The sequence below is a fragment of the Salvelinus fontinalis genome, chromosome 1 (assembly GCF_029448725.1).
Source record: "Salvelinus fontinalis isolate EN_2023a chromosome 1, ASM2944872v1, whole genome shotgun sequence".
Classification (NCBI taxonomy): Eukaryota; Metazoa; Chordata; class Actinopteri; order Salmoniformes; family Salmonidae; genus Salvelinus; species Salvelinus fontinalis.
Window position 1 is genome coordinate 2,513,954 of NC_074665.1, and position 11,117 is coordinate 2,525,070.

The window sequence follows — 11,117 nt, forward strand, 5'->3', positions numbered from 1 at the left end:
TGTGGAGGCTATATACAGGGTGTTACGGTACAGAGTCAATGTGGAGGCTATATACAGGGTATTACGGTACAGAGTCAATGTGGAGGCTATATACAGGGTGTTACGGTACAGAGTCAATGTGTAGGCTATATACAGGGTGTTACGGTACGGAGTCAATGTGGAGGCTATATACAGGGTTATACGGTACAGAGTCAATGTGGAGGCTATATATAGGGGGTAACGGTACAGAGTCAATGTGGAGGCTATATACAGGGGGTACCGGTACAGAGTCAATGTGGAAGCTATATACAGGGTATTACGGTACAGAGTCAATGTGGAGACTATATACAGGGTGTTACGGTACAGAGTCAATGTGGAAGCTATATACAAGGGGGTACAAGGAAAAGAGTCAATGTGGAGGCTATATACAGGGTGTTACGGTACAGAGTCAATGTGGAGGCTATATACAGGGGGTACCGGTACAGAGTCAATGTGGAGGCTATATACAGGGGGTACCGGTACAGAGTCAATGTGGAGGCTATATACAGGGTGTTACGGTACAGAGTCAATGTGGAGGCTATATACAGGGGGTTACGGTACAGAGTCAATGTGGAGGCTATATACAGGGGGTACCGGTACAGAGTCAATGTGGAGGCTATATACAGGGGGTACCGGTACAGAGTCAATGTGGAGGCTGTATACAGGGGGTACCGGTACAGAGTCAATGTGGAGGCTATATACAGGGGGTACCGGTACAGAGTCAATGTGGAGGCTATATACAGGGTGTACCGGTACAGAGTCAATGTGGAGGCTATATACAGGGGGTACCGGTACAGAGTCAATGTGGAGGCTAAATACAGGGGGGTGCCAGTACAGAGTCAATGTGGAGGCTATATACAGGGTGTACCGGTACAGAGTCAATGTGGAGGCTATATACAGGGTGTACCAGTACAGAGTCAATGTGGAGGCTTTATACAGGGTATTACGGTACAGAGTCAATGTGGAGGCTATATACAGGGGTACCGGTGCAGAGTCAATGTGGAGGCTATATACAGGGGGTACCGGTACAGAGTCAATGTGGAGGCTATATACAGGGGCTACCGGTACAGAGTCAATGTGGAGGCTATATACAGGGGGTACCGGTACAGAGTCAATGTGGAGGCTATATACAGGGGGTACCGGTACAGAGTCAATGTGGAGGCTATATACAGGGTGTTACGGTACAGAGTCAATGTGGAGGCTATATACAGGGGGTACCGGTACAGAGTCAATGTGGAGGCTATATACAGGGTGTTACGGTACAGAGTCAATGTGGAGGCTATATACAGGGGGTACCGGTACAGAGTCAATGTGCGGGGGCACCGGTGTCGAGGTAATTGAGATAATTATGTACATGCAGGTAGGGTTGTCAAAGTGGCTATGCATAGATAATAACAGAGAGTAGCAGCAGCGTAGAAGGGAGGGTGGGGTGCAAATAGTCCGGGTAGCCATTTAATGATCTGTTCAGAAGTCCTATAACTTGGGGGGGTAGAAGCTGTTTAGAAGCCTCTTGGACCAAGACTTGGCGCTCCGGTACCGCTTGCCGTGAGGTAGCAGAGAGAACAGTCTATGACTCGGGTGACTAGTCTGAGTACCTCCCCAGGCCCTTCACCGAATGAGAACACAATCAGGGCCCTCCGATTGGTCCAGAAACCGATGGGTTCGGCCAGAGCCAGGACACACGTGTGGGTTAAAGCAGCGGTTTGAAAATGAAATCATTGGCTTTGATGCTGTGATTGGTTAGATGACGATCCAATCACTGACGACTTTGTTTTTGTACAACAGCCCTCGTGCTCCTCGTCGCCACAAACCACTTCGATGATGGCCGTCTGACTGAAGTAGCGAAACACAGAGCAGCGGAAGAATTTAGTGTGATTCGTTAAAGACCTTCACTTCCCCTAAAGACCTTCACTTCCCCTAAAGACCTTCACTTCCCCTAAAGACCTTCACTTCCCCAGAAGACCTTCACTTCCCCTAAAGACCTTCACTTCCCCAGAAGACCTTCACTTCCCCTAAAGACCTTCACTTCCCCTAAAGACCTTCACTTCCCCTAAAGACCTTCACTTCCCCTAAAGACCTTCACTTCCCCTAAAGACCTTCACTTCCCCTAAAGACCTTCACTTGAAAAACGAGAAACTGCAATGTTACTCTTTGTCCCTCTTGAGCCACCGTACCAACAACCTAGCCATAACACGTCCTCAAAATAGTCAGAATTAATCGAAGGTAAATCAAGAAATCTGTAATTCATCTTGACATTTTTTGCCGATTAGGTCTTGGACGCGCAATTTTACATTTAACTAAGATGTCTGTTGCAGCATTTTCTCACGTGAAGTAATGTGCACGAAAACACATTAACAATGTCTATACTATTTCTGATCAATTTGATGTTATTTTAATGGACAAAAAAAATTGATTTTCTTTCAAAAACAAGGACATTTCTAAGTGTCCCCAAACTTTTGAACGGTAGTGAATGCGCAAACTGTTTTCAACTGGGAAGCAGACGGTAAGGACCGCCTCCTTTGGGGGGGGGGGGGGGGGGGATTCAACTGTAGGATCATGTTTAAACCCTGTGTGGGAAGAGAAACACTCAATGTGTCTACCAACCACAACACAGGTCAACCTCATTCCTGCCCACTGCGGATTAGAATATTTCTGGTTAATAGGTTTACTTCTGTTATATGAACAATATATGCGACCAACAATTTTTCTATTTCAAAATGGTTTCAATTTCATGCCCACAGAACACGTCGCAGGACTTTCTCCCCGCTCTAGTGGATATTTAACACGTCGCAGGACTTTCTCCCCGCTCTAGTGGATATTTCCAACCCAAAGCCGGCTATTTAGATATTTATGTAAATAAATGGCTCTGTTCCAATCTCGTCTCCTAACAACACGACTGAACAATGTGGCTTTGGACCTATCAGCTGTGGTCAGTGTAGCTAGCAGGCAGTTGGCTGGGAGGTGACCGGTAGAGCTGATGAGAGGCAGGTTAAGATGAGAGAAGAGATTTTTATTCTGAGAGGAAGTGGAAGCTTCTGTAATTGTAGAAGTTAGTCTCGATCAGGGGATCAGGGGAGGCCATAGAGGCCTTTAGTTTCTTATCAGCTGCTGCTGCTGGGACAGATTTGGGTTGCCAGGTTCCTCTGTGTAATAGAAACTGGGACATGTTTGGGTTGCCAGGTTCCTCTGTGTAATAGAAACTGGGACAGATTTGGGTTGCCAGGTTCCTCTGTGTAATAGAAACTGGGACAGATTTGGGTTGCTAGGTTACTCTGTGTAATAGATACTGGGACAGATTTGGGTTGCTAGGATACTCTGTGTAATAGAAACTGGGACAGATTTGGGTTGCTAGGTTACTCTGTGTAATAGAAACTGGGACATGTTTGGGTTGCCAGGTTACTCTGTGTAATAGATACTGGGACAGATTTGGGTTGCTAGGTTACTCTGTGTAATAGAAACTGGGACATGTTTGGGTTGCCAGGTTACTCTGTGTAATAGTAACTGGGACAGATTTGGGTTGCCAGGTTCCTCTGTGTAATAGAAACTGGGACAGATTTGGGTTGCTAGGTTACTCTGTGTAATAGAAACTGGGACAGAATTTGGTTGCTAGGTTACTCTGTGTAATAAATACTGACCCAATCCACAAACTTGATCTTCTTTGCTGAACACCGATATTACACCAGATACAAGCTGTGTGTGGATGACTGTCTGTGGATGACTGTCTGTGGATGACTGTCTGAAGATGACTGTCTGTGGATGACTGTCTGAGGATGACTGTCTGTGGATGACTGTCTGAAGATGACTGTCTGTGGATGACTGTCTGTGGATGACTGTCTGTGGATGACTGTCTGAAGATGACTGTCTGTGGATGACTGTCTGTGGATGACTGTCTGTGGATGACTGTCTGAGGATGACTGTCTGTGGATGACTGTCTGTGGATGACTGTCTGAAGATGACTGTCTGTGGATGACTGTCTGTGGATGACTGTCTGTGGATGACTGTCTGTGGATGACTGTCTGTGGATGGCTGTCTATTGATGACTGTCTGTGGATGACTGTCTGTTGATGACTGTCTGATGACTGCCATTTTACCTACCAAGGGAATTCTCGTCAGTTATAGCTGTGTACATTCCCCCTTAAGCAAACATCAAGACGGTCATCAAGGAACTTCACTGGACTATATGTAAACTGGAAACCATATATCCTGAGGCTGCGTTTATTGTAGCTTGGGATTTTAACAACCTTAAGAACATTACTACCTAAATTCTACCAGAGCCATTCAACGCTGGTCCAACCAATCAGGAGCCACGTTTCAAGATTGTTTTGATCACTCGGACTGGAATACGTTTCCCAATCAGCCTCAGAGAATAACATCGACCTATACGCTGACTCGGTGAGTGAGTTTTATAAAGAAGTACATTGGAGATGTTGTACCCACTGTGACAATTAAAATCTACCCCTAACCAGAAACCGTGGATAGATGGCGGCGTTCGCGAAAAAATTAAAAGTCGTGAACCACCGCATTTAACCACGGAAAGGTGACTGGGACTATGGCTGAATACAAACAGTGTAGTTATTCCCTCCGCAAGGCAATCTAACGATCAAAACGTCAGTACAGAGACAAAATGGAGTCGCAGTTCAACGACTCAGACACGAGACGTATGTGGCAGGGACTCCAGACAATCACGGACTACAAAGGGAAAACCAGCCACGTCGCGGCTCGCTAACAAGCACTGCGCCCCCTCCTTCTCCGTGGCCGACGTGAGTAAAACATTTAAACGTGTTAACCCTCGCAAGGTTGCTGGTCCAGGCGGCATCCCTAGCCGCGTCCTCAGAGCATGCGCAGACCAGCAGGCTGGAGTGTTTACAGACATATTCAATCAATCCTTATCCCAGTCTGCTGTCCCCACATGCTTCAAGAGGGCCACCATTGTTCCTGTTCCCAAGAAAGCTAAGGTAACTGAGCTAAACGACTACCGCCCCGTAGCACTCACTTCCGTCATCATGAAGTGCTTTGAGAGACTAGTCAAGGACCATCACCTCCACCCTATCTGACACCCAAGACCCACTCCAATTTGTGTACTGCCCCAATAGGTCCACAGACGACGCAATCGCAACCACACTGCACACTGCCCTAACCCATCTGGACAAGAGGAATACCTAGGTCAGAATGCTGTTCACTGACTACAGCTCAGCATTTAACACCATAGTACCCTCCAAGCTCATCATTAAGCTCGGGGTCCTGGGTCTCAACCCCTCCCTGTGCAACTGGGTCCTGGACTTCCTGAAGGGCCGCCCCCAGGTGGTGAAGGTAGGAAACAACATCTTCACTTCGCTGACCCTCAACACTGGGGCCCCACAAGGGTGCGTTCTGAGCCCCCTCCTGTACAGGGAGGAGAGGGAGCATCCCCCTATCCACATCGACGGGTCAGTAGTGGAGAAGGTGGAAAGTTTTAAGTTCCTCGGCGTACACATCACGGACAAACTGAAATGGTCCAAACACACAGACAGCGTTGTGAAGAAGGCGCAGCAGCGCCTCTTCAACCTCAGGAGGCAAAAAAAAAAATGGCTTATCACCTACAACCCTGAAAAACTTCTACAGATGCACAATCGAGAGCATCCTGTCGGGCTGTATCACCACCTGGTACGGCAACTGCCCCGCCCTCAACTGTAAGGCTCTCCAGAGGGTAGTGAGGTCTGCACAACGCATCACCGGGGGCAAACTACCTGCCCTCCAGGACACCTACACCACCCGATGTCACAGGAAGGCCATAAAGATCATCAAGGACAACAACCACCCAAGCCACTGCCTGTTCACCCCGCTATCATCCAGAAGGCGAGGTCAGTACAGGGGCATCAAAACTGGGACCGAGAGACTGAAAAACAGCTTCTATCTCAAGGCCATCAGACTGTTAAACAGCAATCACTAACTCAGAGAGGCTGCTGCCAACACTGAGACCCAATCACTGGACACTTTAATAAATGGATCACTAGTCACTTTATACAATGCACTCTAAATAATGCCACTTTAATAATGTTTACATACCCTACATTTCTCATATCACATGTATATACTGTATGTTATACCATCTATTGCACCTTGCCTATGCCGCTCGGCCATTGTTCATCCATATACTTATATGTACATATTCTCATTCACCCCTTTAGATGTGTGTGTATTAGATAGTTGTTGTGGAATTGTTACATTACTTGTTAGATATTACTGCACGGTCGGAACTAGAAGCACAAGCATTTCGCCACACTCGCGTTAACATCTGCTCACCATGTGTATGTGACAAATACAATTTGATTTGATTTGATACTGGTTGTCATCTGCACTTATGTCCTGAAGGAGTCACTGGTGCTGCAGGGTCAGGTTAAGAACAGAGAGAGAGAGAGAGAGGAGTCACTGGTGCTGCAGGGTCAGGTTAAGAACAGAGAGAGAGAGAGGAGTCACTGGTGCTGCAGGGTCAGGTTAAGAACAGAGAGAGAGAGAGGAGTCACTGGTGCTGCAGGGTCAGGTTAAGAACAGAGAGAGAGAGAGAGAGGAGTCACTGGTGCTGCAGGGTCAGGTTAAGAACAGAGAGAGAGAGAGGAGTCACTGGTGCTGCAGGGTCAGGTTAAGAACAGAGAGAGAGAGAGAGAGAGAGGAGTCACTGGTACTGCAGGGTCAGGTTAAGAACAGAGAGAGAGAGAGAGAGGAGTCACTGGTGCTGCAGGGTCAGGTTAAGAACAGAGAGAGAGAGAGGAGTCACTGGTGCTGCAGGGTCAGGTTAAGAACAGAGAGAGAGAGAGGAGTCACTGGTGCTGCAGGGTCAGGTTAAGAACAGAGAGAGAGAGAGAGAGGAGTCACTGGTGCTGCAGGGTCAGGTTAAGAACATAGAGAGAGAGAGAGAGAGAGGAGTCACTGGTGCTGCAGGGTCAGGTTAAGAACAGAGAGAGAGAGAGAGAGAGAGGAGTCACTGATGCTGCAGGGTCAGGTTAAGAACAGAGAGAGAGAGGAGTCACTGGTGCTGCAGGGTCAGGTTAAGAACAGAGAGAGAGAGGAGTCACTGGTGCTGCAGGGTCAGGTTAAGAACAGAGAGAGAGAGAGAGGAGTCACTGGTGCTGCAGGGTCAGGTTAAGAACAGAGAGAGAGAGAGAGGAGTCACTGGTGCTGCAGGGTCAGGTTAAGAACAGAGAGAGAGAGAGAGGAGTCACTGGTGCTGCAGGGTCAGGTTAAGAACAGAGAGAGAGAGAGAGAGAGGAGTCACTGGTGCTGCAGGGTCAGGTTAAGAACAGAGAGAGAGAGAGAGGAGTCACTGATGCTGCAGGGTCAGGTTAAGAACAGAGAGAGAGAGAGAGGAGTCACTGGTGCTGCAGGGTCAGGTTAAGAACATAGAGAGAGAGAGAGAGGAGTCACTGGTGCTGCAGGGTCAGGTTAAGAACATAGAGAGAGAGAGAGAGAGGAGTCACTGGTGCTGCAGGGTCAGGTTAAGAACAGAGAGAGAGAGGAGTCACTGGTGCTGCAGGGTCAGGTTAAGAACAGAGAGAGAGAGGAGTCACTGGTGCTGCAGGGTCAGGTTAAGAACAGAGAGAGAGAGAGAGGAGTCACTGGTGCTGCAGGGTCAGGTTAAGAACAGAGAGAGAGAGAGGAGTCACTGGTGCTGCAGGGTCAGGTTAAGAACAGAGAGAGAGAGGAGTCACTGGTGCTGCAGGGTCAGGTTAAGAACAGAGAGAGAGAGAGAGAGAGGAGTAACTGGTGCTGCAGGGTCAGGTTAAGAACAGAGAGAGAGAGAGGAGTCACTGGTGCTGCAGGGTCAGGTTAAGAACAGAGAGAGAGAGGAGTCACTGGTGCTGCAGGGTCAGGTTAAGAACAGAGAGAGAGAGAGAGGAGTCACTGGTGCTGCAGGGTCAGGTTAAGAACAGAGAGAGAGAGGAGTCACTGGTGCTGCAGGGTCAGGTTAAGAACAGAGAGAGAGAGAGAGAGGAGTCACTGGTGCTGCAGGGTCAGGTTAAGAACAGAGAGAGAGAGAGAGAGGAGTCACTGATGCTGCAGGGTCAGGTTAAGAACAGAGAGAGAGAGAGAGAGAGGAGTCACTGGTGCTGCAGGGTCAGGTTAAGAACAGAGAGAGAGAGAGGAGTCACTGGTGCTGCAGGGTCAGGTTAAGAACAGAGAGAGAGAGGAGTCACTGGTGCTGCAGGGTCAGGTTAAGAACAGAGAGAGAGAGAGAGAGGAGTAACTGGTGCTGCAGGGTCAGGTTAAGAACAGAGAGAGAGAGAGGAGTCACTGGTGCTGCAGGGTCAGGTTAAGAACAGAGAGAGAGAGGAGTCACTGGTGCTGCAGGGTCAGGTTAAGAACAGAGAGAGAGAGGAGTCACTGGTGCTGCAGGGTCAGGTTAAGAACAGAGAGAGAGAGAGAGAGAGAGGAGTCACTGGTGCTGCAGGGTCAGGTTAAGAACAGAGAGAGAGAGGAGTCACTGGTGCTGCAGGGTCAGGTTAAGAACAGAGAGAGAGAGAGAGAGAGAGGAGTCACTGGTGCTGCAGGGTCAGGTTAAGAACAGAGAGAGAGAGGAGTCACTGGTGCTGCAGGGTCAGGTTAAGAACAGAGAGAGAGAGAGAGAGAGAGGAGTCACTGGTGCTGCAGGGTCAGGTTAAGAACAGAGAGAGAGAGAGAGAGAGAGGAGTCACTGGTGCTGCAGGGTCAGGTTAAGAACAGAGAGAGAGAGAGAGGAGTCACTGGTGCTGCAGGGTCAGGTTAAGAACAGAGAGAGAGAGGAGTCACTGGTGCTGCAGGGTCAGGTTAAGAACAGAGAGAGAGAGAGAGGAGTCACTGGTGCTGCAGGGTCAGGTTAAGAACAGAGAGAGAGAGGAGTCACTGGTGCTGCAGGGTCAGGTTAAGAACAGAGAGAGAGAGAGAGGAGTCACTGGTGCTGCAGGGTCAGGTTAAGAACAGAGAGATAGAGGAGTCACTGGTGCTGCAGGGTCAGGTTAAGAACAGAGAGAGAGAGAGGAGTCACTGGTGCTGCAGGGTCAGGTTAAGAACAGAGAGAGAGAGAGGAGTCACTGGTGCTGCAGGGTCAGGTTAAGAACAGAGAGAGAGAGGAGTCACTGGTGCTGCAGGGTCAGGTTAAGAACAGAGAGAGAGAGAGAGGAGTCACTGGTGCTGCAGGGTCAGGTTAAGAACAGAGAGATAGAGGAGTCACTGGTGCTGCAGGGTCAGGTTAAGAACAGAGAGAGAGAGGAGTCACTGGTGCTGCAGGGTCAGGTTAAGAACAGAGAGAGAGAGAGAGAGAGGAGTCACTGATGCTGCAGGGTCAGGTTAAGAACAGAGAGAGAGAGAGGAGTCACTGGTGCTGCAGGGTCAGGTTAAGAACAGAGAGAGAGAGAGAGAGAGGAGTCACTGGTGCTGCAGGGTCAGGTTAAGAACAGAGAGAGAGAGAGAGAGAGGAGTCACTGGTGCTGCAGGGTCAGGTTAAGAACAGACAGAGAGAGAGAGAGAGAGGAGTCACTGATGCTGCAGGGTCAGGTTAAGAACAGAGAGAGAGAGAGAGAGAGGAGTCACTGGTGCTGCAGGGTCAGGTTAAGAACAGACAGAGAGAGAGAGAGAGAGGAGTCACTGATGCTGCAGGGTCAGGTTAAGAACAGAGAGAGAGAGAGAGAGAGGAGTCACTGGTGCTGCAGGGTCAGGTTAAGAACAGACAGAGAGAGAGAGAGAGAGGAGTCACTGATGCTGCAGGGTCAGGTTAAGAACAGAGAGAGAGAGAGAGGAGTCACTGGTGCTGCAGGGTCAGGTTAAGAACAGAGAGAGAGAGAGAGGAGTCACTGGTGCTGCAGGGTCAGGTTAAGAACAGAGAGAGAGAGAGAGAGGAGTCACTGGTGCTGCAGGGTCAGGTTAAGAACAGAGAGAGAGAGGAGTCACTGGTGCTGCAGGGTCAGGTTAAGAACAGAGAGAGAGAGAGAGGAGTCACTGGTGCTGCAGGGTCAGGTTAAGAACAGAGAGAGAGAGGAGTCACTGGTGCTGCAGGGTCAGGTTAAGAACAGAGAGAGAGAGAGGAGTCACTGGTGCTGCAGGGTCAGGTTAAGAACAGAGAGAGAGAGAGAGAGGAGTCACTGGTGCTGCAGGGTCAGGTTAAGAACAGAGAGAGAGAGGAGTCACTGGTGCTGCAGGGTCAGGTTAAGAACAGAGAGAGAGAGAGAGGAGTCACTGGTGCTGCAGGGTCAGGTTAAGAACAGAGAGAGAGAGGAGTCACTGGTGCTGCAGGGTCAGGTTAAGAACAGAGAGAGAGAGAGAGAGGAGTCACTGATGCTGCAGGGTCAGGTTAAGAACAGAGAGAGAGAGAGGAGTCACTGGTGCTGCAGGGTCAGGTTAAGAACAGAGAGAGAGAGAGAGAGAGGAGTCACTGGTGCTGCAGGGTCAGGTTAAGAACAGAGAGAGAGAGAGAGAGAGGAGTCACTGGTGCTGCAGGGTCAGGTTAAGAACAGACAGAGAGAGAGAGAGAGAGGAGTCACTGGTGCTGCAGGGTCAGGTTAAGAACAGAGAGAGAGAGAGAGAGAGGAGTCACTGGTGCTGCAGGGTCAGGTTAAGAACAGACAGAGAGAGAGAGAGAGAGGAGTCACTGATGCTGCAGGGTCAGGTTAAGAACAGAGAGAGAGAGAGAGAGAGGAGTCACTGGTGCTGCAGGGTCAGGTTAAGAACAGACGAGAGAGAGAGAGAGAGGAGTCACTGATGCTGCAGGGTCAGGTTAAGAACAGAGAGAGAGAGAGAGAGAGGAGTCACTGGTGCTGCAGGGTCAGGTTAAGAACAGACAGAGAGAGAGAGAGAGAGGAGTCACTGGTGCTGCAGGGTCAGGTTAAGAACAGAGAGAGAGAGAGGAGTCACTGGTGCTGCAGGGTCAGGTTAAGAACAGAGAGAGAGAGGAGTCACTGGTGCTGCAGGGTCAGGTTAAGAACAGAGAGAGAGAGAGAGGAGTCACTGGTGCTGCAGGGTCAGGTTAAGAACAGAGAGAGAGAGAGAGGAGTCACTGGTGCTGCAGGGTCAGGTTAAGAACAGAGAGAGAGAGAGAGGAGTCACTGGTGCTGCAGGGTCAGGTTAAGAACAGAGAGAGAGAGAGAGAGAGA

At 49.4% G+C, this 11,117-nt stretch overlaps 1 protein-coding gene across 4 annotated transcripts in view; it reads left to right on the forward strand.

Moving 5' to 3' along the window:
* Positions 1-11,117, forward strand: part of arid4b (AT-rich interaction domain 4B) — a 238,767-nt gene that overhangs the window by 128,145 nt on the left and 99,505 nt on the right. The gene's annotated exons all lie outside the window — the stretch shown is intronic.